Source organism: Lampetra fluviatilis, chromosome 14 (genome assembly GCF_964198595.1).
Source record: "Lampetra fluviatilis chromosome 14, kcLamFluv1.1, whole genome shotgun sequence".
Lineage (NCBI taxonomy): Eukaryota > Metazoa > Chordata > Hyperoartia > Petromyzontiformes > Petromyzontidae > Lampetra > Lampetra fluviatilis.
In genome coordinates, this window is record NC_136288.1 from 4,497,923 (window position 1) to 4,525,918 (window position 27,996).

Genomic DNA, 27,996 nt, shown 5'->3' on the forward strand with positions numbered 1-27,996 from the left:
TTTTCCACCCTTCCATACCTCGACAGCTTTACATACACTGCATGTATGACGTTCGTGTGCATTTACGCAGACGCATGCTGTTTTATTGATTAATTATTTGCACTGTAGTTTGGAGGTGATGATGTGGCTCAGGGGTCAGATCATGGAGCCAACACCACTGAGACCCTGGGTTAGACTCCTGGCAGCTGCCCGTGGGTAAAACGGCTTCTTCTCAAGCACAGCGGGTTGATGTTCTCAGCCTTGTCATCATTAACTGCACAACAACAACACAAATCTTCAAATTAAATGTGTTCTTTGCTATTCCAGTTTTTGACACTTAGAAATGGTAGTTTCAGTTTTGATGAGCGATCTTTCAGGCCACCAATAGGTCTGCCTCTAATATGAATGTCGGTGCACTGCTAGTTACACAGTCGCTACAAATGCATTCATGTAACTCATGCTATGATTCTGAATGCACAATTGGGATATAATTGGGGGAAAAAACTAAGAAAATGCCATAGTTTTACTTTACCAAGTATTGCATGATTGGTGAAGCATCAACATTTCAACCGTGCCGCATTTTGATATACAGTTAACACATACATAGTGTAAAGGGGAAGATGCTGTGGTGTAGTAGTTAGCACACTGGACTTGTCATCCAGATGTCCCCAGTTCCCCCACCTCTGTCCACCCAGCAGGATAACTGGTGGGTATTTCAACTTCTTCGTCTGGCCAGGATGGAAGTGTAGGCCAAATACCCTTTAGATTAGGCCCTTCCACTAGCAGTGGCATGTGCAAGCGATTGCAGGGCTGTACCTTTACCTTAATAATCACAAGCTGTAAAGAGTAATCCCTTCCTACCTCCCAACACCATCCCAGCAGAAGCTAATGGGATAGGTCGATCACGTGAAGTGGAAATGACATCATCATTGATCCTCAAGTTAATGATATCCCCTGCATGAAATCTGTCTCCAAACCAGATATTTTAAAAATACAATTTGCGTTATATCTAATTTATGCATTTTTTTCAGCTGAGATCTGCAGTGCTTGTTTTGTCATAGTAAATATATCGTTATTGTGGACAGCATAAGGGGTATGTTTGACATTGAGCTAATATCATTACTTATTAGAAGGTGTCACACTGCATTTATGCACCCAAGGAATAAAGAATACAAATATTGAACAACAAATTACCTTAATGAGCAATATGAACCCATGCTGGCTTGCAATATCCCAGATGAATGCATACCAAAGCATCCCTCAATCAAGTGTATTGACAACACCTGACGTGACATTTAATTACCATGTGTCTAATGGGAAGAGTGAGTCAATTCCTGGCAACATCATCGAAAATCCCATGATGTTCATGTCAGCAGTTTCAAATACTCTCGAGTTAGAAGTCATTTGGGTAACACACAGGACATATTTGGTTTGGGTTATTGAAGTATTCATCAGTTCATGCTTTGCCACAGGTTCTTCAACCTTGAGCATTTTGGTAGTGTAAGGCTGATTCTGCTGATGAGACCCAGAAGGGAAAAATTGCTTAATAGATTGTGCATTAAAATAAATTTTGCTGGTGGAGCAGTGGTTTTAGTCCAGCAAAAACAACCCCCTACCTCCTCGTGATGCCAGACGGCAGTGCCGTGGGGGGGAGGGCCAATTTAGATTGGCCTTTCCTCTCATGGCGTTTGTAACCATCACAGCAGCCAAATGGGGGCTCTGGATGGGTGCGAGGGGCTGGTAACTCCTCCACCTTCAATTAATTACCACTAAACCACGACTGAAAATTGTAATTAATAAGCTTGTGCCGGAGGCCCCGGGGGGACAGGCGCCTATGACGTCTCCTGGCCAAACCCCATTTGGCGGAGCCAGGAGACTGAATCGTTACCCTCAGGGCTCCTCCAGAAACAACAAAAAACCACTACGTGTGGCCACGTGGAATGTTAGAATGCTCACTGCAGAGGAGAGGCTGCCACTCATCTGTCTGGAGCTGGACCGGTACCGCCTGGATCTCTGTGGTATTCAGGAGGTCCGGTAGACCGGCTCTGGCTCCTGCCACCATGAGGGGGAGACAGTCCTCTTCTCGGGGCAGGAGACTGCCAAACAACAGGAAGTGGCTCGTCTTCTGAAAAAAAGAATGAAGGGGACGTGGGAGCGTGGCGGTGAGGTGTGGGAAGCTGTAAGCCCCAGGCTACTTTGGGCTCGCCTTCCCATCAAACAGAGGCGAGGAGTGGTGGTCGTAGTTACTTATGCCCCCACCGAAGATGAACATCTGTGGAGGGATGCAGGCAAGGCCAATGAGTCATATGCCTTCTATGACCTCCTGTCACAGGTGCTAGCTAAAGTGGCCCCTCGGGATAGAGTCATCTTGTTGGGTGACTTCAATGCCCGAGTGGGTCATGATGCTGGCACCTGGTCTGGAGTGATTGGAAGGCAGGGGCCAGATCAGCTCAATAACAACATTGCTTTGCTAGGCATGCTGAGGAGAGGCTTGCGGAGCCCCATTGTGGTTTCAGGAAAGGGCGGTCCTGCACATATGCCATATTTTCTGTCCATCTGCTATATCAGAGGTGTAGGGAATTCCAACAAGACCTACATCTCTGCTTTATTGACCTGGTCAAGGCCTATGATACCATCAGTAGGCCTGGGCCCCGGGTTGTTCTTCATGCTTTCGGAGTCCCTGACCCTCTGCTCACGATCTTTAAGGACCTTCATGATGGTGAGCGGGCCCAGGTAAAACTACATGGCTGGGAGTCGGAGCCATTTCCTGTACACCTTGGGGTGCGACAGGGATGTCCTCTGGCTCCCACATTATTTAACATCTATTTCGACCACGTAGTTCATGAAGCCTTGTATCTGTACCATTGTATCTGGTACAGATACAAAGGCACAGATACAATCTGGTACAGATACAATGGGAGGCTGATTGATGCCCGTGTGCGGTCAAGGGATGGCTCCCTATTGCTCATGGTCTGGTAATTGCTGCTCACTCAGAGGAGGCGTTGGAGGCACTGCTGCTGAACCTGGAGCTTGCCACTAAGAGGTGGGGCCTCACCATCAGCCCCACCAAAACTAAGCACCTGCCTGGGTATTTTGTACCATCGTATACTCCACCCCCACAACTCCTAATTGGTGATAGGGAAGTTGTGGAGAGTGCAGAGTTTCCCATACCTGGGCATGACCAGCTCCGGTTTAACAGCAGAGGCCTCACTCCGAATCAGTCGAGCGGCATTATCTTTTCATTGGTTGCGTAACGCTGTGTGGACGGTACCTGGTCTGTCGCTCCGTACGAAGCTTTAGGTCTTCTCGGCCATAGTCATTCCCTCCCTTCTCTATGCTTGCGAAACGTGAACCCCCCTAATGGAACATCTTCAACGGTTAGAAACATTTAGGCTGGCCTGCATACGATCCATCCTGGGTTAAACCAGGCTCGATTGTGTGAGGAGCTCACAAATCCTTGAAAGATCTGGACAAAGTCCCATCGGTGAGCTCCTCTGGCAGGCAAGGCTGCCTTGGCTGGGTCATATAGTCCGCATGTCTAGCAACCACATGCCTAAACAGCTTTTGTTCGGCCATATCGAGGGGGCTAAACGGGCATGGCACGGGCTAGAGAAGAGATGGAGTGATGTGGTACGGGAGGATGTGGAGCTCAGTGGACTTGCTGATGACTGGTACCAGCGGTGTCAAGATCGGCCTCTGTGGAGGAGGCTTGTGAAGGACGCTACTGGGCAGTTGGAGGCAGTCGCCCTCTAACAACAACGGAGGGCGGAGGAACGACGCTCGCAACAATGAGCGGCGCGCCGCGTGGCTAAAGCACAGCAAGTTGGCACAGTAGGGGGCACAGGTAGTGCATCAGCCAGTCGTCTCAGTCAGTCCACCTGTGGCATCTGGGTCTGCCCCGTAGCCTCCTGCCAGCGGGCGTTCAACACTTCACGTGGCCTCAAAGTGCACATAGCCTGGCACAAGCGTCATGGTGACGTCACCGCCACTTCGTAGCGAATGGCGGTTATTGTTAGCCCACTGCACCTGGTGACCTCAATTCCTGGCCACTGCTAACATCAGTGGGGGGTGATGTTTAAACTGGTCCGTGCACTTCTTCCTTCATCAACCCGTACTGACCAATGTGGTGAAGTCTGGTTAGAGGCTTTCTGTGGAGAGGCTTTCTTCCTGTATAAATTTCACAAAGAATGCATAACATTCTCGAAGGCCAAGAGACTGATAGACTAATAAAAAAAAATCAGTGGAGATTCAGAGATACATGCAATTGCATTATGTTTTGTTTATTTTATTTCCCAGAATGCTCCACTGCAGACAATAATGAGATATAGGAATAAAAACGGTTCGCACGTGTTGTGTTTCATCATCTCCATTCGCCAATGTTTGCAAACAACGCTTACACGTTTTCTCGTGCCAAATTCGATTCTAGTGCTTAACATATATCAGCAGACAGACAGGGTGAAGCGCTCAGCACCCGTGGAACAAGCACTGCTGGGTGCTTGTGCAGAGAAGGTCGGTTGAAAATGCACCGATTGAAGTAGCTCTGTCTCATATCTTCCGATGTTGTTCCCCTGCAATGTCAAGAGTCCCCACTGCTCATAGGGGCAAAATGAATATTCACATCGGTGCTGTTGTAATCAGAATGTGAATAAATAAGACAAAAACACAGCCATATGACATTCACCATTCATACTATTGTAGTCTTGTCTCCAGACTTTTGTTCACGAGCCAATGCTACGAGGCAAGTGTGTTCATAAATATCTTTCTCAAACGGGGCCATTTAGTCGTTCAGTCCACTGCAGACGTCCCGATTAAGTGACCTTGTAAAAGGAGCTGGATTGATTTCAAGTGGGCTGAGCTACGTTAATGGCGTAACAGGGGAGATGGGTTGAGCGAGGGGGCTCGGTGAAGGGCGAGCGTGGAGGATCGAGTATCTTATCTGCTGAGGAAACCAAAGGGGGGGGAAATACCACCTCTCAGAAGTTCAATGAATAAATCTGTACAGAATGTACACAGGGGCCTAACTGTGGCGTTTTTTTGTGCTTAATTACTGAAGTTTTGCAATTTATTTACTTATTTTTGTTAGCAAGAAGCCCTATTTATTTTTTATTTCTGTGACATTTGAGCAAGCCCAAAGCGGACTTGGGTAACAGGCTGGCCTTTGTACTGGGTAAAAGGAGCCATTATCAGCCAGGGGCAGGGTCAATACGCACAACAGGGAGCCCCCTAATGTGGAGGCCACGGCGCAGCCTGCGATAGGTGCTGCTGCAATTTGCATGCGGCAACTATTCTACTGTTTGGCCCCCTGGATGCTTAACGGAATGCCCCCAAAATTATGTGTGGGCCCTGGTGAGAGAGAGAGAAAAAACCACAGCGAGGGCGTTTTTGATGAGCTTGTGGTCCGTCAAAGTCCGAATTCGGGTTTTTGTTGTATTTAGCTCCCACCACCCATGGCGTGCTCTGTCCCACTGTGGTTTTGCAGTCCTTTACGTGGCTGTGAAAAACTACGATCGCGTGCGCAATAGAAGCGATGAGACGGAGCGGCGGGGCGTTTGTCATATTTTTATTTATTGAAAAGGGTAAATAAGTAAAGCACCGTGCAGGGGTGGGGGGGAGTTTTTGAGACCGTGAGTTTTTGGCCTGGTGAAATGCAGCCACAGTGAAAAGAATTTGGTGCATGTGTTGTACAGTGCATGCCAGCTGCTGCGAATTGGATGGCCACTTGCAAGGCGCATTTAATAATTTATTAACGAAATTGAACCGATGCTCTTCCGTTTGCTTCATTTAAAGTCTTCGTTTTTTTTCTTTCGTATTGTTGTTTGTGCACGCTGTCAAGTTTGAGATGACGTTGTTTACGAAACTGGGCTTTCTGATCCCAGAGATCTGATCTCGGAGTCGTTTGCGTGTATTTACGAACGGCGCTTAAATTCCTCAAGTGATGATGGGGCCGTCTTCGTCTCCCCAAGGATAGCAGACAGATATGAACTCCAGTATCTGGCTTCAGCCACAATCTCAAATAACCTCAGTCTGCCCTCGCCACCACATATACTCTTCCACGGGCCATTCTCATTCCACTGCTCGATTAAGGTATTCTCATAGCAATGCCAACAGCGGTTCTGTATAGATGTGATTAGTTTCGCTTGTACATTTAGCTTAATTTTATTTTTTCAGTCTCACCAAGGTTTCCATTGATCGTGATTTTTATTTATTTATTTTGAGCTTTTTATTAATTGCCCTACAGTAAGTGTCATCTCGTGATGTGCACATCTGAGCAGTGTGAAGAACATTTCACTCTTTCGCGAGCTTCCCTTCAACAGTAGAGCCTCCGCAATGTCATGTTGAGCTGCGACATAGACTTCTCAGGCATCACCAAGTGACCTACAAGGGGCCTCCGTTGTGTAGCAGCCAGACTCCAACCGCCCCATTTAGCCGCGCAGGCCTAGTGGTTCACTCGGTGCCTATCCGTTGAATGAGGCATTTAAGCTGAACTTGACGATGTCTTATACAGCCATTGGTGACTGTGTTTGAGCTAATTCAAAGCTTTCACACGGGAGACAGTGTCGGGTTTAGTGGCGCAATCCGGAAGGGTGGAGATGTTGTGGATCTTGCAGCGATTGAGCGTGAATGATGCCTTGAGGGCAACAAGGTGCCCGTAAGGAGGCAACAAGGCAAGTCGGTGTTTGTGTGGAGTGTTGAGAAGGAAGGCACTACGTGCTTTATAACAGGGGATTCGTCGAGGTGTAATGGTTGTCACGTGTTGCAATCCAGAGTTGCAGTCCAGAGGTCGCCGGTTCAACCTCTTGGTGTGGCTTCTATGTCGGCCCTAATACTGCAGGAGCTTGCCAATAACGCCTGTCTTTGCGATCTATAATTCAAGAGAGGGTATTTGTCATGATATATAAAGTATGAACTGTATGCATATATATTGTGTGTAGTTTGTTGTCCTTTCCCCACACCTCCGATTAGCACTGTTGGCTACGTATGGTGCGGAGGACGTTGAAGATGCATCCAAACAAGAGAGGGCCTTTGTCATGATGTTTAAAAATATGTGTATAAGTAAAGTACACCATCATGGCTGGGGATTGAGGTACAGGTGGATATGAGAAGAAGTCAAATATGTGAACATCTTTGCAAAATCACAGTTTCAGCACCATGCACAATTAAGTTAGTCGACAAAAATACATCTCAAACTGGTTTAAACATGGGGCATGCTTCATTGGACTTTAGAAGGTGGGAAAGTTGACGCAAGGTCGGATATGTGAACATCTACAATGACAGTCTGACCGCACACAAATACTGCGCTGGTGTGTGGAAGGTTGATTGGTCAGAGCGGATACGTGACTGTGCCGTTTACGTTTCTCTTGTCAACGCAGGCAAGCAGCGAAGCTTATCGTTGAACAAAGCCGAGCTGCAGGCAGTGTAAACACCCTACACTCTCAGCTGCTGACTGACAGAGGAAGCTGGGAGAGGGTGCTTACCTTGCCTGGCTTGGGCGAGCATCACTGCTGCCTGGAAGTGTCGCTTGAACCTTGGGGGTGGGCGGTGGATAAAAAAAATATATATTTTTTTGTTTTACCAGGTAAGGCCCATTGAGTTATATAGCTCTTTTTTTACGGGTCCTCCGGTTTTATCCTCCACGAAGTAGCTTATCGTGTGGAAATGTATAGTGGCCAAATACTTCAAACGCGTGTTTCTAAATGTGGAGGGAAAAACCGGAGGACCACGGATAAAAATCCACGCGGCAACGGGGGAGAACACTCAAACTCCAAATATTGAGGCGTCAGGGTCAGTATCGAATCCACGACCTTCTGCATACCAGGCGAAGGAGTTATCGTCTCACCACCGTGATTTAATGTGCAGTGCAACGTCATTAAAACATCCATATGTTGTGAATCATGTGTAAAAACGCTGTTGTTAGAGACACTTTAACCTGTGTCCATTTCCTTTCTTTGAGATGTACGAACGTTAAAGACATAATGGGATTTATGGTGTTATTGAGATCTGTTAGAGATATAAGGATGCTGATGTGGTGCAGTAGTGGGCACATTGGACTTGCAATCCAGTGGTGGCCGCGTCGATCCCCCGGTGCGACAGTTGAAACAATGGAGCAAGTTTCTAAATTTCTCCCACTTCTGTCGACCCATCGGTGGCTTTCAGTATAAAAGTCGACCCATCATCGGTGGCTATCGGTATAAAAAGTCGACCGGCAGGTGGTTTGTGGTGAGGTAAAGGTTGGGAACTCCCACCTCAGTGTGGAAGAGTAGACCAAAATATTCCTCGAAAGGTGCTCTCTATCTAAAGCACCACGAGTGGAGGTTTTTTTTACCGCCAGTGCCTTGGCGTGAAAGGGCGCACGATCACAGACAAATTATGATTATTATTGCTAAACTACGTCAGACAGCATCAGGATAATATCCAGTTGGTCATTCCGACTTTCTGGAGATCCAGGCGTCCATGACAAGCTGGCTTGCGTGGTCGTCACCCTGCCAAGCTCGACCCAAGCTCCACCATGCTTAGCTTCCAACATATAGCTTCAAATCAAGTTTTTACATTCCAGGTCAGTGTGCCCCAATCATCACTCATGTTCAATCCACAGCTGGATGAAGAACTCCCCAAGACCCCGCCAGTTCTCACATCCCAGTAGCGTTTATTTAGATGAGGCACCCTCTTGGACCAGTTATAATTTTTTTTGCTCCGGCAGCAATTATTATGAGTGAGAGTCGTCCAATAATGTGGTGCAAGAATATAGTCTCATTTACATCGTGGGAAAGATCAGTCTTCAGACATAAGCAAAGTGAGGGAAGACATTGCAATGAATGGCAATTAAAAGGATATCACAGACCACAAACGTGGCACAGGAGACATAGTGACCAAACCGTCATGGAGGGACTTAGACTATAGAAACTATTTTTTTTATTTTACCAGATAATTCCCCCGTCGCCGTGTGGATTTTTTTAGAAGCGACCCTGGCCACCACAAATGATACTCAACATGATGATAGCTTATGATCACGTGGATATTTATAGCAGCAAAACACTCTAAACGTATGTTGATTCTTTAACGTGGAAGGAAAACCGGAAGACCCGGAGAAAAATCCATGTGACCATGTTGAGAGAGACATGCAAACTCCTAATATACAGGCGTCAGGGTCGGGATCGAACCCATGACCTACATACCAAGCGAGGTAGTTAATGTCTCACCACCGTGACTTAGGTTGGCTTGTGAGAATTCTCGGGGAATTACAACTGCAACATTGTTCGACTCAACTACAGGGTGGAGGACTTTCAACCATCTCTCCGTCTCTCACTTTGGTTGAAGCAGGAGAAACTGCCGTCCTTGTACTTATTTATCTTTTCTTTTTGAGCGACAAGACTGCGATGTAAAAAACATTATCCCTGTGTTTGTTTTTTCATTCCAGGAGCCCCGGCGTGGTTTTCCAGCTCTGCTGTCCCCCGTGCATTATGAAGATTGCCCCACCTAAGTGGGATGTTTATCAAGGATTAAGATTTCCGCTTACTTTGAACGCTAACCACATCCACAACTGCGTATGTGTATACATACACACATCTATGCCTATAAAGACAAAGATCCCTGTATAGCCTGAACAGACTGTAGGGGCAAGTGCTGTTAGCGAGCACCTATGATGGCCGGCACGGCACACGAGGGGTGGGTGGCCAGCACCACGCCCGACCGCCTTTGTCTCCCCAGTGGCGATCTTTATACACCACACTTTGTACTCATTTTAGGCTGAGTCGACCTAGGGGAGGCCCAGGGCCAGCTCAGATAATCGTCACTGGTGTTGGCCGTGAGCGGGAATCAAACTCGGGTTCCCGGGTTTGTGGCGCAGCGTGCTAACCGCTGCACCACCACTCCCCATGCGTTTATATACACACATACAAAACACGTGTATACTCGCACATGATCAGGGCCCTACTTGCAATCATTTACAGTTGATATACGGCCAAAGCTTGGGATTCTCATAAGTCAACTCGGCCTAAGATGAGCTTCTCTGGTACAGTGTGGTGGTGAACATCTACACTGGAGTCTCAAAGTCATCCAGGCATGCACGGGGCTGACTACACCATCTACTTGCATGCCAATTGGCGAGAATAGGTGCTCGCTAACATAATATATGCCATATAAGATGAAGGAGTATTTGTTTGTATAAAGAATAACAGTTGCTGCTTAAGTGAATATAATTATGAATATAGAGCAACATTTAAAAATGAGTCTTTGTCATCGCTTACCAATTATGAGTGTGCAACACAACGTTTGAAGGTGTTTTGTGCTCTGCGCATTCATCAGCGAGTCGTAATTAATAAATGATTGCCAAAGTAAATTGTGCCTCAGCATTATGAACAATCGGGTTCATAAGTCCATGAATGCTTGAGAATAAAACCACAAACCGGCCCTGATGCATTGTATGAGGTCTATCAACAGGCATTTTCATGCAACCGCAATCGCGAAAAATCAAAGCACAGTTGAATTTGTGAGTAGCCGTGTGGCCTAGTGGTTGTTGCAACTATTTTAAGACCATGGCAAATGTTGGATTAAACGGGATACTTAAGATTTGGATATTTCTGTCGGTCAGCACAGACCACCATTCGTTTTGAAATTGCTCATAAAACCCAAGAGTATGTACTACCATACATTTTGGCAATATATAAAAGCCAATGAAGTATTAATTGGACGAAAACAACGTCTTGTTTTCCCAAATCTGCAATTTCCCATTTTTACCCATACTGTTGTTAAGTGGGATATGCAATTACAGTAACCAGGGATATAGACTCGTGTTAGCTACAAGAAAATTGTTAATAAAAATATGTTGAAGGCTTCAGGCCATTCTTGACCTAGTCTACGAGCACAATTCACAAGTGAATTGGTCATCAGTTTAACCCATAGGCTTTCGCGAACAATATCCGTAAGACGTTTTGTGAATTAGATCGCGTAGATATAAATGGGTCGTTAAACCCGCCACCACCCGACACTGCCAATTAGTAAGATTTTCACGTAAACAAAACATGCCAATTAGTTACTAGTTCAGCACAATGGTGTGTTGGAGATTAAACCCGACAGCCCAAAATGGCTGTCGCCTGATGTTGCTGGTTGTAATTACCGGTGAAACATCGTACTCTAATTGTAAATGTGAGTTTATACTCCAACACACCCGTGAATTGGTCATCGTCATGACTGCATGCTTGTTCTTTCCTTTAAATCACCTTTCCACTCATGTTTTGGTATTGCGTAGGTTTTGGCAACTTTATGGAAACTGGACTCTTCAGTAGCACTTGATTCAATTGCTTTAGCCTTGTCTTTACTCTACAACTGGCGATTGGTTTTTCATTTGTAATTCGAAGGCACGGCTCTTGCCGCTCAAGACACTTAAAATGAATTAACGCCACAAAAAATATTTTCACAATTATTTTAAAGTAATATCAGATATTTGCACGATATCTATTTGTTAACACGTAGACTTTCGCGACCAATATTATTCATAATAAAGGATTTTTGTTTAGATCGCGCAAGTATAAATGTGTCGTAACCTTCCACTCGACATAGTCAGTAAGGTTTGCCACGTAAACAACGCGATAATTAGTTACTACTTCAGCCCACCGGTGTGTTGGAGAGTAAATACACAACATTTACAATTTGAGTAGTACGACGTTTCACTGGTAATTACATCCAGCATCATCGGGCGATTTGCCAGAATACTGTGACCTGGAAGCGTATTATTAAGTAATACACCTTACAATTGTATTCCTTATAAAGGCAACACATGCTAATCAACTGTGATTAAAAATCTATTGTTATAAAATTACCCCCCCCCTCCTCTGCTCTACGCACCTGATTGGTTCAGAGTGATGACGTCACATTGCTCTATTTAAGACCGGAAGCAGGTGGATTTCTTCACTTTTCTGGCAAATTGTCCAATGATGCTGGATGTAATTAACGGCAAAACGTCGTATTCAAATGCTAAATGTTGTGGATGTACTTGCCAACACACCGGTGGACTGAAGCAGTAACTAATTGGCACGGTTTGTTTACGTGACAAACCTTACTGGCAGAGGTGTGGACTCGAGTCATGCGACTTGGACTCGAGTCAGACTCGAGTCATGATTTTGATGACTTCAGACTCGACTTGGACTTGCCTCATCTTTGACTCGACTTGACTCGGGACTCGAGAGCAAAGACTTGAGACTTACTTGTGACTTGTACAACAATGACTTTGTCCCACCTCAGAGGTGTGGACTCGAGTCATGCGACTTGGACTCGAGTCAGACTCGAGTCATGATTTTGATGACTTCAGACTCGACTTGGACTTGCCTCATCTTTGACTCGACTTGACTCGGGACTCGAGAGCAAAGACTTGAGACTTACTTGTGACTTGCATAACAATGACTTTGTCCCACCTCTGCTTACTGGTTGTGTCGGGTGGTGGAGAGTTACAACACATTTACACTTACGCGATCTAAACCAAACACTTTTATTATGAAGCCATTTCTTGTATTGACTATATTACCTGTAAAACGCCAATCATACGTGTGGGCAAAGTGGGATGGGTAACCCATTTTTACCTGCCGCGTGACAACAGACATTACTGTGCAGCTGTGTTGGTTGGTTAAGTTTATGCCCAAACACCAAAGGCCAAATACCACCCTTTCGCTATTTATCCACCTGTTTGCAATCTGTATATCATATTCTCTCAATATTTATAGACACAGACTCTACGTTTGCTGAGCCATCTTGTTATAGTGAGACCCAGCAAAAAAAAAATCTAAATCAGCTCGTTTACACACCACGTGTTCCACAAACAAGTCGCTATCAAAGAATGATCGCGTGGGTATCCACACTCACTCTTTGGAGATGGCTGCAGTTCGCAGGGGGAAAACAAACCTTGGTGTCCCGTTGTACCTGAGTATCCGGTTGTAGGCAACCTTCCCCTAAACCAGGCATGTCCAAAGTCCGGCCAGCTGGCCAATCACGGTCCGCGGGCAGATTTCATACGGCCCGCAGCTTCGGTCTTATGTGTTATTTATGGCTCGCCAGCTCTGTCAGAATAAATACATCTTCTTGGTTCTTTCGGTAAAGTCACGTAGAAGGGAAGTAATAAAATAATAAAAATAAAACATAATAAAATAATTCTCACGACGTTTCGGCCACAACGCAAGCAGCCGTCCTCAGGTGAAGAATGAAACACCACCAAGCTTGGAGTGTATATATAAGCTGGGTTGGAGGGGGGAAGAAGAGCGCCTTGACAAAAGAATTTGCATTTCAAGAGGAATTTAGCATATTTATGGGAAATGCGTAGGAGGTGGGCAGGGGTTTTCAAAGTCCTATTATGCCCGTACATTATGCAGGATTAGCAGCATCAAAGGGATGGGATGGGGATAGCATTAACAAAGGGAAGGAATGTTTATAGTATGTAGCTGCAGTTACTAAACAACACGTAAAAACTAACTATTTTATTACTTGCCTTCTACGTGACTTTACCGAAAGAACCAAGAAGATGAATCCCTGCAGTCACGAAAGCTTTAAATCGAAAAATAAATACATCATAAAACTCATGGAAATTTAAGGTATTCTATACAGTTTGTTCAATGTTATCTGACTGAATGAAAGGCAGAATTGCGTTTTTAGAGTTGTTCACGTCTGCCTGAGTGGCTTATATTTGGTTACATTGTCATTTGAAAAATAAAGGTAATTGTGACAATGATTTGTTTTATAACAGTGTGTATTCCCACGTAACTTTTGTGGTTAAAAAAATGTCAAAAGGAACTATTGGCCCGCCAGCATCTTCACTTTATCAAATGTGGCCCTCTTTGCAAAAAGTTTGGACACCCCTGCCCTAAACAGTCCGATCTCACACAGCTGTCCTGTCATTTCTTTAAGGAATTGTGCTTTGTTGCTTTGCCTTGGCTTGACTTTGTGAGCCTCAGGCTTTGTTGCTGAAGGGTCGGTGTTAAAGACAATGTTTAACACCATTGCGCAGACGTTTCATGGTTGTATGTACCGCCTCCGATGTATTTTAAGGTTTCACCGCGTGGTGTGTTCACCTTTGTGTCTGACGTGTCATGTGCTGGGAGCTTCTTTAGTTTATGGAGCGAAGCTTTCAGACATCATGCCAAACAACTTGCAGCACAAGCCAAAAACACACCGAAGAGCAATATTGGTTCACTCGGAACAATCACGAGCGCCATTGTGCAGAATATGAGTAACAAAATAGATAAGCAGACGATGTCTCCTTCATATATCTGCCTCAATTATATACACAGAAGGCTGTGCTGCCGATGAGTTGTGTAAGAAATACTTTTATATTAACAAGTACAGAACCCGTTGCTCTGCAATGGAAAAAGAACACACAGCTGTAATTGTTATGCTCTTGTAATCAGAGCACAAAAGGTAACTTTTTTTTACGTAATATAACGCCAAGATAATACGTATTGTGAGTTTTTTTTCTTATGTTCCCTCGAATTTAAGAATATTCTGGTGAAATAATTGCATTACTAGAAGCACACATTTAATGGTTGGTTCACACATTGTAAATTAACCGGATTAGTCTTTTGTATTCCTGACTCCCAGCTCTGTGGTGTCTGCTATTTATTATGTCTTGCAAATGCCCTCCGTCGTCGATTCAATCCAATTCAATGTTTATTTGTTACACGGAAATCCCGTTTAGCTAGTTTTGGTTGCAACGGCCCGCGGCCACTAACACGAGAGTTATTTTTGGGGTGGAGAGGCATAGATTAGAATTAATATTATGATGTGGAGGGCCAGATATATGAAAGGGGACATTGTCTGATTTTCAGTTTTGTTATACTCTGTACGAACATTTGCAAGTGCAGGCCACTGTGTACAGGTGTCATAAAACAAATCTAACATTTGGTATACATTGTCTACACAGTGTTTCCCTGGCTCCCATTCTTGGGTGTAATGTGCTTAAACAAATGCAGTCACAAAGCATAGTTTTACATCGCAAGGCTTTTTTTTTCTCGACATGAAGTTGACTATTCACAGATTGCAACATTTAATCACTGCGTAAGTTTTCTCTGATTGTGTTTCTATAAAGGGTATTAGCAAATATCCAAACGTGCTTATAATCCCACCTCTCTTCTCCCCCCCCTCCCCCCACCATAGATGAATGCTCAAGGTCTATGTTCCACAAGAGAAAAAGGTCATGGACACTGATCACAGATATTATTTTTCCCAAGAGCTTCAGAATTAACAGCAGAAGATAGACATGTGGGTTTGTATGCGTGCCTGAGTAGTGCAGTGGCTATTGCACTGCACTACGAAACTGGCCACTAGGGCTGAACGACTTGGGGAAAATATCTAATTGCGATTTTTCTGAGAGATATTGCGATTTGATTTGCGATTACATTTTTTAAAGTCAAGCTTCAGTTCAACATTCACCGTGTAATAGATTTGAAACATGTGATGGAGCATTACCACGTGATACCATAAAAATATGAACTGCTCTAGATATTCTAATGCAAGGATGAGAACTTAAAATATATGAATTGTTCTTCTTGGTTCTTTCGGTAAAGTTACGTAGAAGGGAAATAATAAAATAATAAAAATAAAATAAAATAGAATTGTAAATACAATAGAATTGTATTTTATTATGTTTTATTTTGTATTATTTTATTATTTCCCTTCTACGTGACTTTACCGAAAGAACCAAGAAGATGAATCCCTGCAGTCATGAAAGCTTTAAATCGAAAGATATGAATTGCTTCCAACATGTATTTTTTTTATTGAAATAGAACAATCAAACATATAACACTTGTTAAGTTAAATAAATAAAGTTATAATAATAAAAAAGAAAATTCCAATATGAAAGTAATCGGACTTTTCAAATCGCAAAAAATCGCAGCCTTTGTGATTTGCTAATCGCATTGTTTCAAATTGCGATTTCGATTTCAAATCGATTAACCGTTCAGCCCTACTGGCCACCTGAGTTTTGATTCCCGCTCATGAGCAACGACCAACATTAACGTCAAATATATGAAACTGGTCTTGGGCGTCCCCTAGGTCGACTCAGCCTTAAATGACTACCTGGTACGATGTGCAATGAGTGTAGTGTGTAAGAATAAGTATTGGGGAAACAAAGGCGGTCAGGCATGGTGCGAACCTCGTGTGTTATTTCGGCCTTCACAAGTGCTCGCTAACAACACTTGCCGCCCTAGCAGCTAGTGTTGTCTTTGCGTGACTGAATGTTTCCATGCATTGTGTGTGTGTGTGCGTGCACGTGGTTGTGTTTCATGTTCACTCGCTCACGCATAAATAATCCCGAGACCCTTGCAATGGGCTATTGTGCAAATGTCTTGGCCAACTTACCCACCCACCATCAGTGATTTAAAGATATTAAGTCGACTTATTAAAATGTATAAAGGTTTGCATTTGTACCCAGGTGAATATTTGCTCGTTTTGCTCAAAATAACGTGGAAGCGTATTCCTTGCATTCATTTTTATGCAACACAATACATGTGCAGATTGCGAGCTGTTTTGTGATGAATGTTCGATCATAAAAAAATACAAATAAAGAACTTGCATTTACAAAAAAACACGTTTACTGCGGTATTTTTGTGGAAAATGGACAAAATGTTTTTTTTTATTGCATCATTCAAAGTAAATATATCATTCACTGCATGCACGTATATAGGTGTTATTTCGAAACGTATATTTCTTTATTTCAGCATAATGCGGTTTGACGGAGCACTTATTCCAAGCATTCATTTTTTTTTAAATTCTGCCTCATCCACGCTTAAATATGTATGATCAAAGGCTGCGGATTAAGGAGTTGTGATGATCACAGGCTGGAGGCCTGGCTGGCCGTTTGTTTCAACACCGTCGGTCAGTTAGCCGGCTCAAATGGGCCACGTTATGCCCTGAGTTAACGGGTCACCAGAGGGGAGGTTTCTTTCATTATGTTCAAAGTCTGTCTTTGCTGCGGGCCCCCCTTACCCAGGAGAAATCACCAGACGTGAATGATTGCCGAGCATGGCCAGCGAGCAGGAAATGGGAAGAGGTCCATTGCAAACAATTACTTCGCGCTTTCGCAAGTTTTTTTTTAAAGAGGAGTCCTCCGATGATCATGTAAACAATTATAATCTGAATTTACAAAGAAGTAAATACAATGTTGTTAATATTGGTCCTTAGACATGCCTAATTGTCCATAATATAGATTTTTTTAGGTTAGATCGCGTACATATAAATGTGTCGTTAAACCCACCACCACCCGACACAGCCAACTAGTAAGGTTTGTCACGTAAACAGAACATGCCAATTCGTCACTAGTACAGCACACCGGTGTGTTGGAGAGCAAATCCACAACATTTACAATCTGAGTACGACGTTTCGCCAGTAATTACAACAAGCTTCATCAGGCGACAGCCAAATCTGACAAATTTTGTCTCAGGAAAGTGGTTGTTTGCAGGTGTGGCCAAAGCACTCTTAAGAATTCTGCGAGGCATTACTCAAAGCTTGCTGACTGTTATTCCGGAGACGTCTAAAACCTTTTGACATCATTCATAACAGTAGGCCATTGTGTGTCGAATTACGGTGCAAATGCCTAATATGTGAATGTGACGCAAACTAAATTAGGGGCCGTCCATAAACGACGTCACACACCTGGGGGGGGGGGGGGGGTCAGACATTTGTGACGATGTGTGACGAGGGGGGGGGGTTTGAGAAATGTGACGTCATATCAAAATGCGCAACTTTAGATAAATATATAATTGTTATAACAACACTCCTACAAAATACAAAATCAGAGTGCAGCACCACATTGGATACACACTACAATGATAATAGTTTAAAGCGATTTGAAGCATGTTTTATTTTCAAAATGGAAATATGGTTTTGGGGAGGTGGGGGCAGAGCTTTGTGACGTCATATTTTACGGAGGAGTCTGACTTTTTGTGACGCCGTCTGACGAGAGGGGGGGGATCAGAAATCGTCCAAAATCGCGTGACATCATGTATGGACGGCCCCAAAGCCACGCTCTTCCTTCGCCATTTCTGAACGAAGGCCTGCCCCACACAGTTACAAAAGGCAGAGCGGTGGTGCGGTAGTTAAGCGCACGGAACTATGAACCCATCGAGCTTAATCCAATTGCTGGTCACGGCGAGTATCAGTGGTGAGGGCTATACCTGAGCTGGTCCCTGGGCCCACCTGCATCAGCCCTCACTGACCAGTGTGGTGAAGTATGACCTAACAAAAACCCCCATAACTAACATGGTGCACGGAGATCTTCCTCCAAAAATGTGATTGACAGAGGATTGTAAATTACTGCCGTGAATTTGTCTTGAATTACAAGGATACGAACAGATCTCTTTGGAAACAGATCTTCCTTGCTATGCAGATACCATATATTATTTATAATAAAGGTGTTACGTTATATATAAATGTGTCGTTAAACCCGCCACCACCCGACAGCCAATTGTTAAGGTTTGTAACTTAAACAGAACTACCAATTCGTTACTAGTTCACCACACCGTTGTGATGGACAGTTCATCTACAACATCTACAATTCGAGTTCGAAGTTTTGCCACTAATTACAACCAGAATCATCAGGCGACAGCCAGAGTTATGGAGAAATCTTCCTGTTTCGGTCTTAGAGGGATGGATGTGATGTCGTCACTTGTTAGCCAATCAGGTGTGAAGAATCGGGGGGGGGGGTGGTTAATCTAATCATAATGGATATTTATTACCATATATTAGGTTTCACTTGCTTAAATGTGCACAGCTTTGGAGTGCATCATGTATAGTTCATAATGTACCATGAGAATTCGAAACCTTCTGAGCTCTGAAGTGACCAGAATATGAACAGCAAGTTGGTTCATGATGCTTTATTGAAATCGTACTTGGGGCCAATAATGCATTGCTAAGTGGATTGCACCTTGTCCTCACGAGAACTAATTTTCCCACAAATGTGAGGTGCCAGCAATATTAAATTATTTTACCTTTAGTATAAATTAGTTGATTTAGCAACATTCTTTGAGCATAGAAGGGGTTATCCGTTACCCAATCGCTACGGTTAGGCAATTATTCATATACCAATAAAAAAAAACCTATCAGAACGATTTCAAAAATGTAATTCCAATCAGGCTCGGTGGGGTAAAGTGAAGTCTACAACGTTTATTACCCACACTACCTCTCTGGTCTTTCTATTTGCATTGCAGAAGGACCATTGTCCAAAACGTAATTTTCCTCATTGGAGCAGTGTTCTTGACGAATGTGTTGACTCTCTTTGGTTCATAATCCCATCGGTGCAGACTTTTTGTGAGGGTTTTCTACAGGCACTGCGATTTCCTCTGACGTGCAAGACACTTTATGAAATGGACATGGCCAGAGATTCCAATTGAAGACCTTCCTGAATTTGTTTTAACAGCATTGCCACTCAAGCTTCTTTAGATAAGTCAAATGACAATGAAGTACACATTTCTACAACAATTCGCAACCAACACGTTCCTAAAACAACAACAAAATGTAGCGTTTTAAATACAGTGAAATACAATTTAGAGAATTGGTGGCCAGGCTTAAAATGGGCAAGGGTGAAATGAGGACTTTATTTTTCTCAACTGTAGATCATTGCGAGTGTCTGCAGAGTCGGCAGATTCCTCTGGATCATTCAAAAATCAATCGAATGTCTCGTGCGTAAATAAGGTGGTTGGGGCATCTGGGTGAGATTAAACCACGGTCTTGGCGGGGTACAGGAAGGGGAGGGTCGATTGGAACAACTGAGCAAACGTTGCGCGTCCACGGCACGATTTAGAAAAAAATATAGAGCGTAAAGTGGACTCACCACATTCGCAAAAGTAAGACGCCAGATGGGATTTATTTCCTTTCCTTGCTCCGACTTGCGCAAATCGTTTTCTTCCAATTATGATACAATCACACCTCTTCTCTCTTTGAGGATTGAAGCGAACAAAGGACATTAGTGTTGAGCGTGGCTTGTACGTATGGTAATATTGATTCATTGTGCCCCAAGTGCACCATTCTGTCCACCAGTCGACCAGGCTTGGGGATGGCAATGCTTCGCTGTTAATATTTGTGAAGTCTCCCCACTGTCTTACCTGGCAGGCTGGTAGATTTGTAGCTATAAAAAGCGAATACAATTACCCCTGAATGAGCTTGATTAACTTGTAAAGCACTCCACGACTTGTTTTTGTTTTATTAATCAAGTTAATGCCCACGATCGTACTGCCATGGCTTTGAAGAGTGGCTGTCAAGTCCATATGTGGGACTGTTCTAAAATATCTTTGCCATCATTGACACCACAGCAAGCGGCGAATTTTGCAAAGTACAACAAGGGCAATAATCCAGTGGTCAAAGAAGAAACTTTTTATTTTTACAGAGGTTTGAAGTTATGTTTTTGTTTGAATTTTCGATAATTTGCATCACGGAAAGGTGTACCACGGAGCAGGCAGGGTTCGTGAAATGTCCATTGCGAGGCATGGGCCATGAGATCACAGCGCTGCAGCCGCGCCGACAGCTGCATACTGCCACCTGCTGGCTCAAGCACAGACAAGCAGACATGCCAGAGAATCCGTAAATGCCCAACGCGTGTAGCACGCGTTGCCCAGCGCGTGTAGGGGGCCGTCCATAAATGACGTCACGCATCTAGGGTGGGGGGGGGTCAGACATTTGTGACGATGTGTGACGATGGGGGGGGGGGGGCGGTGTTTGAGAAATGTGACATCACATCAAAATGCACAACTTTAAATAAATATAGACAACACGTTCTATTTAATTAAATAGACTTTATAAATAAATGTTTCTCCTACAACATCAGAGTACAGCGCCACATTAAATACGCACTACAATGACAATAGTTTAAAGCGAATTGAAGCATGGTTTATATTTTTTGGGGGGTGGGGGCAGAGCTTTGTGACATCATATTTGAGGGGGGTCTGACTTTTTGTGACGCCGTGTGACGAAGGGGGGAGAGTCAAAAATCGTCCAAAATCGCGTAACGTCATTTATGGACGGCCCCTAGCACGCATTGCCCAGCGCGTGTAACACGCATTGCCTTGTTACCACAGAATGTACCGTGTGTTAAACTTCTGGTTTCTCACTCCTCGACCACACTACGCTAATACGCTGAACTTCTTTCGCACCGTACGTGGCCGACCGTGCTAATCGGAGGTGCGGGATATCCTCGCAAACCAGATTTGTGAATGTTGAACACAAACGAAGCATACAAAGAGAACAACCAAGATATCCTTACTTCTGTCTGATTAGCATCTCCATGCAAATTGGGAATGATAATCATAACGGGAAGGCATTCATATGGCAGTGGATTGATCACGGTAGATGATGATAATTGATAACAACACACCCGTTAACTTTTGTTACTGTTTATAAATTGTGAGAGTTCAAGTTTAAATGAATGAGTCACATATGGGACGGTAGATTGGTGATGCTTTAATCGTGCAAAATATATTCTAAACATGTTCATTAAAGACAATTTTTGGTCCTCAAGTGTAGCATGGTATAATGAAGATGCCGGTCAAGCTTGGCAAATCTCTCAGATCTTATTATTTCGCATGGCTAATGTAGAACAACCATTTGAGATTCAGTTGCAAGTAATTTAGCCATTCATGTGTACTTTTAACTTCTTTCGCACCGTACGCAGGTAACCGTGCTAATCGGAGGTGCAGGGGGGGGGGGGGACAATAATAGCCTTACTTCTAGATTAGAAGTTTTCGTGACTGCAATGATCCATACTATTTGGTTCTTTCGGTAAAGTCACGTAGGTGAAAATAATAAAATAAAATACAAATGAAAATAGTCTTGCCTGAGAGTTGGCGCATTGCAGGATACATTGCCTTCAAATGTAACGGCCCACTCAATGAACCTTATGGCGGGACCCCGGGGTCCCATAAACCCCCGGCTCTCGCATAAACTGTGTTGCGACGTCATTTTATGTCTGTTGAAGGCGAACGATACGGCGATCTATTCCTCTCGACGAGCTCTACACGATGTGCTAATCAAAGTTTCAAAGTTTTGTTTCTTCTGCGCATTCGTCCTCGCTGCTGCGCTTGGACGACACGACAACAGAATGATCCGCGCCAGGCGGGTCGCGGCGTTCATGATGAGCGGTGGGACGGAGTCGCCAAAAATAAATATATGAATTACGATTTTGACTTCCGTTTATTCGGGACCCCGGGGTGCCGCCATAAGATTCAAATGTCGATGAACATCTGATGAAGAATGTCAGAACATTGGGGGGACGATATCTTTATTTGAGTCTGGTAGTGTATTTTTATCGGCTTCACACTGCTATGTTTGTGTTTATTTGTAGCCTAACATTTAGTACTAGCTTCTTTTCCTTTCGTAGGACGGAAGCTGTAATATTTACGAAAAAATTGAGCAGAGTATAATTGTATCTTGTGTAAATTTAATGGCAGTGAATCTTGTACAAAAGTATGCCCTCAAACCCTTCACTACATTTCACTGTAGCACTGTATTAATGGCAGTGATTCTTGCACTAAACTATGTCATTAAACACCTCACTTCATGTCACTGTATCACTGTATATAACTGACCTTCAATTTGTTCAAATCCACTGCTCTGATACTTTATTCTCTCCTGCTTTCGGTCGCTGGGGTTGAAATCAATTGGAATTGGATACAATATCTTGAAAATCACCGATAAATGTCTATTTTACCATAATGTAGAAGCATAAATTATACTTACCTTTTGTCTCAAGTGCTGAAGAAATAAATAAAGACACCAATTCCACTTTATTGCTGCGTAAACTTATTTATTAGATTCAGTTTCAATAAAGAAACGTCAAACTTAAAGCGAATTTGTGAAAAAAAAAATTCTGCTCGACCTTCTTCTGCGTGAGTGTAAAAATCCACCCGCTCATGAATATTAATGACGGGGGGGGGGGGTGTGGCATGTGGAGTGACGTCACGCGCGGGACACACAGACATTCTTGGCTCATTATAGTAGTAATGCTCGGCTATATACAGAACGCTGTCCCAGGGCTCAAACCCAGGTTATCACCAGCGCTGGCTCAGTGCTTCATGAATAACAACTTGATCTAATACAGCGATGCTCCTATCTTAATTAGCTAACTGGCAAATTCTCGTTAAGGTTAATGGATCAAAATTCAAGTCACCCTTGCACCATTTAAGATCATGTGTCAGCATGCACTCTTTACGTGTGTGGACGTGTGTGTGGTTTACCCCCCCCCCCCTCCGCATTTAGCCACGTGTGCTTACCCTGTGCTTTCACAGTGTACGTGTGTGTGCATGATAAGCAAAAATCCAATCAACTCCTAAGTGCTGTGAGTTTGAGTACAATTTCATGCTCAGTCATCCTTGGAGTGATTAAATTATGGGCAATGACCTCATTTGCATATTATAATTAGCGTTAATTAAAGTAAAACAAAGGCTACAAAGGTGTACATGAACTCATGAAAAGCCAGATGTTATTCATATAGAAGCAACCACTCAATTCCCCTTAAAGGCAACTCAATCATCTGTGGCTTTGTTCCTCATCGCAAACAAAATGTAAGTCTTGCCAAGATGAATAAAGCCGTGGTTTCCCTTCAGTTAAAAGTTTAAAATTAATGATGTGCAAATGTCAGTGGCCTCTGTTCACAGCAGCGGTGCTGTATAGAAATATACACAGTCAATGGATTCACCGCACGTTCGTCGATCAGCATCTCGCATGGGGTAGGGTAGACTGTGGGTCTCTAACCTGACCGAGATAGGACTCGAGTGGAGGCCCTTCTCCCAGCACTGGCTTGAGCGACTACCAGCGGAGCTTTTGATGGCACTGGTGGCTTTCCTTTAAAAAAAAACTTTGGTATATATTTGACGTCTGCGCAAACGTCATGCCCTATCTCCTGTGTGCTACGCTGTCACACGGCTGACCAGGTAGTAGCCAGAGAGGATGGGAGAGTCATGCACATGGCAATCTCTGCGTGATCCACCAACACCTGCCCCCAAAGTGACGGATTACATGATAGTATGTGCTCAAGGATTGCGCAATAGTCACACTTTTGCATCTCAACAAGAAGGACCTGGGTTCGATTCCCGACTTGGGTGCCATTCCGTGTGGAGTCGGTACATTCTCCCCCTGTTTTGGATTGGGTTCCTCCGCATTCTTTGTTTTCCTCCCATAGCTAAACAAAAATCATCCAGTGGAACAGGTATTGGTCTAAAATCCCAATGCTGAAAAATACCTGCAAATTGTTCAATTGGGATTACATCTAGCCCAGCGAAAACTGGGCAGGACCATTCTGAAAAGGAGTCTTGAGACTCAAGTAAAGCAACCAGGTTTCACCACAACTGAGATACATTTAGAAAAAGTACAAAGCCCTCTGTGGTGAGTCCCGTGCGCCACGCCGCATTGTGCAGAGCCACCTCAGAAAGACGTTGGTGGGCAGTGTGCGCTACCCTACCTTGCCATATTCCTTCAAAGGACAGGTGCCGTTTTGTGCTTCCTACCAGTGAACCTTGGCCTGAGAGGTTAATGAATTGAACCAGCCTCGTAATTATACCATGCGTGGCCCCCATTTAATCAGTTAATGCAATTTAATAAGCAAAAAAAAACGAATGAAGGTGTTTGAAGCACAATTCTTGGCCTTTAAGCTCAATTAAAATAAACAAATTGAGTCATTCTCTCTCCATTTAAATTTACAAATTGTGAGCCATTTTAGCAACAAGCATCTTATTTGCGAATGCAGAGGGCGAGCACATCTTTCCAATTAAAGGGACGTTTCTGATTAATGTTTTTCCTTTACCACTGTTTGAGACTATACGCGACTCAGATGGCATTATTAAAACTGGAAATGCACATGATGAGCCATTTGCTGAGCCATTACTTTTATTTGCATTTGTTGATTAGAGTCCATCCAATTCGAATGCATGCTGCAATATGTACTTGTGCTATTGATAGCTTCTGGAACGACTGTAATCACATTCCCGACACAGCACACAGTTGTATTATACGCACAGAGTTTCTACTGTGCAGTGCTGCAGTTTATAACGCTATGCTTTCTGCAATGGAACTCCATTTACCTGATGAAGCTGCCGATATTCAAGAATCAAACAATTAGTGGGTGAAAGCAGATCTCATCTCATCCTATTACCTTTAAAAATAAATTCCTCTGTTAATGTAATCATGATCACATGCAGGGTTATGGGGTAAGCGATTACATAGCAGTGCAGAATAAATTGCGCTGTCCGTCTATGCCACCACGTCATATTCACCATTCCACAACTGACCAGCGTGATAAGTAATTATTCAATAATTATCTCGACGGGGTGTGGAGAGGCCTCATCCAGCAGTGGATTGGCAAAGGGGCTGCATACATACATACAAAAGATATGTATTTATGTTGAACTTCTTTCGCGCCGTACGTAGCCAACCATGCTAATCGGAGGTGCGGGATACAACACATGTAAAAAAAGGAGTAATTTTTCTGCATGAATATATTTTTCCCCATGACATTTTTTGGTAGAATTCAGTGCCAATCGCAATCCACTTCCTGGTGATTCCTCTGATCCGTAAAAATTGCGGATTGTAGGAATAATCGACCTGCAGTTAACAAGAAATTTTCACGGATCGATTTGGCTCCAGAATGGTTCACTGAATTAATTAGAGCTCGTTGTCATGGTGAGGTGCTTTGCATAGCTGGAAGGACACTGCTGAATGGTCGTTACTCAGTTCATAGAAATCCTTCTTTGTTATTAAAGCCTCAATGCCATTCGCAGGCTTATCGGCATGAAGTAAGGTGACGATAACCCACTATCAGGGGCCTCTTGTAGAGGGCTCATCTTCCGTTTGTAGTTGTACTGCATGTGGGGGTGACACAGCCTTATTGATACCGGACCACCCCGTTTCAGAAAGCTGCTGCCAACTTTTCACAGCAGGGGGCAATGTTGCTCGATGTAATCCCAATCAAATGATTTCCTTTCACATCTTCATGGTAGATGAAGGGGGTTTTCCAGTCGTATACACATGGCATGTTGCGCCAACGGTTCAAATCACGTGGCAACGTTAGCGCAGCGTTGACACGTTTACTGGGATGTCATTTACGGATTTGAATCCATGATTTGTTTTTGTTTTACGTGTGAACTAGCGACTGTCCGCGTTGACAGCTATCACCAAAGAACGAGCTGCCAGATTTACACGTGGATAGTAACGACCAACCCATGCAGCTGGTGGCTCTACCGCTAGAGTGAGGAGTGTGACCAGGGCCATGTGTGGGCCAGCCGGCGGGAATTGTCACGCCCGGTAAATTCATGGAGTACCAGTGTTCCCAACTTAGCAAGCTTATCGCTAGACAACGCATCCTTTTGGTCCTCCCCATTGAAAAAAATATTCACAAAACGACAAATCTGGGTGGATAACATAATGCAGATTTAGGAGCTATTCCATGTATGCATTGAGGATCCCCTATCAGTTGGCTATGATTCATTCATATCTGGTACATTGTCTATTGCTATGTATCCAAATTGTCTATTGACATACTATGTGTTTCTAGGATCAGTCTACTCTGTTTCACGCGTGCTATAAATCCTCTCGTGGCATTTTTGACGACTATAAATTACATCCAGCGAGCCACATGTATCGGCTCTTTGAGGTTCGTTGGCGACGTTCCGTTTTCAGGAGATGGTAAACGCTGTGCACGTGCTTTCTGGAACTAACGAGTTTCCCCCAGCTCCAAGCTGGCGGGGGGGGGGGCATTGCCCCAGCCGCTCAGCTGCACCGCCCACGGCACGACCAATGGGGGCGCCAGGGAGCAAAAGTATTTGAGGAGTCTGCGCCTAATCGGCAAGGAGCAATGCGTGGATTTGCATTGAATTACTGATCGCTTCACATTCGAATTTTGCAGTCGCGGCCAATAACACGCAGAGCTGGACCTGACATCACGCCGCTGGCTTGGGGCGCTACGGTGCCTGGTATCCAGGAGGAGGTGGGTTCGACCCCGAACCTGACGCCTGTATATTTGGAGTTTACATGCCTTTCTCTCTGCCCGTGGTCGCGTGGATTTTTCTCCAGGTCCTCCGGTTTGTCCCTCCACATTTAGCATCATGCATTTTGAGTATTTAGCTGATATAGATGTCCACGTGATAAGCCACTTTGTTGAGCTATCATTTGTGGCCAGGTCGCTTCTGAAAAAGAGCTATATAGCTCAGTGGGTATTACCTGGTAAAATAAAAAAAAAGTTTAGTTTAGTTTGTACGTCGGGATCGCCCTATGCACGTGGTCAGCTGGGGTGGGCACGAGTGCGCAGCGCTGCAAACCTGGCCCCTCGAGTTCGATTCCTGCTCAGGACCAACATCGGTGACGAATATCTGAACCGGTTCTCGAGGTCGACTCAGCCTTTTGAGTACCAGTGGCAATGTGTAATAATCGGCGCTTGTGGTGTTGGCAAACTACTCTCTCGTGCTCGCTAACAGCAATTGCTCCAACAGCCTGTTTAAGGCTATACGGGGGGGTTCTTTGTATTTGTCGTTCCCGGGTGAGCACCGAGTGGTCATCCCAGTAAACAATGCAACGTTGAGACAACGTTGGCATGTGGTTGTAACCGTTTGCCTAATGTTGGCCCACCGTCCCATGTCTACCGGGCAGTGCCTGTGCAGAACCTTTGACAATCCGCTGACGGATGACGGCCTCCCCTTGTGCGGGCACATGAGGATTACTTGACCAGACTGTGAAGGCGGGGTGCATAGACGCAGGCATTTGAGTCCAGCACGACGATTGTTTTTTCTGCACATCTCTCTGGTGTCCACCACATGGCCACGCAGCCCATGGCAACTCGCTGTCCGTGGTGGTGGGCGCCCAATCCAAGTGACTCTTGAGGGCTCACACTGCACGCTGACGACCTCTTGCCCCAGCACCTCCGATTGGTACGGTTGGTTACGGACGGCGCGAAAGAAGTTCAGCGTATTAGCGTCGTGTGGTCGAGGAGTGGGAAACGAGAGATCCGTGCCAATAACCATGGCCAGGATATCTCGTTTGTGTTGTTGAATTGTCCTGGAATTGACG

At 44.3% G+C, this 27,996-nt stretch overlaps 2 long non-coding RNA genes across 5 annotated transcripts in view; one reads left to right on the forward strand and one right to left on the reverse strand.

Annotated features, from left to right (window-relative positions):
* LOC144935830 (uncharacterized) overlaps positions 1-16,413 on the forward strand; it is a 38,110-nt gene extending 21,697 nt beyond the window's left edge. For 3 of the 4 annotated variants that reach the window (XR_013637351.1, XR_013637354.1, XR_013637352.1), the window contains exon 5: positions 9,395-10,446. This is a non-coding gene — a long non-coding RNA (uncharacterized LOC144935830). Of the gene's footprint in view, positions 1-9,394; positions 10,447-15,111 lie in introns of those variants that run through there. The other variant, XR_013637353.1, reaches the window with a different exon arrangement.
* Positions 1-27,996, reverse strand: part of LOC144935831 (uncharacterized) — a 67,064-nt gene that overhangs the window by 29,707 nt on the left and 9,361 nt on the right. The window contains exon 2 of the long non-coding RNA XR_013637355.1: positions 7,455-7,504. This is a non-coding gene — a long non-coding RNA (uncharacterized LOC144935831). The remainder of the gene's footprint in view (positions 1-7,454; positions 7,505-27,996) is intronic.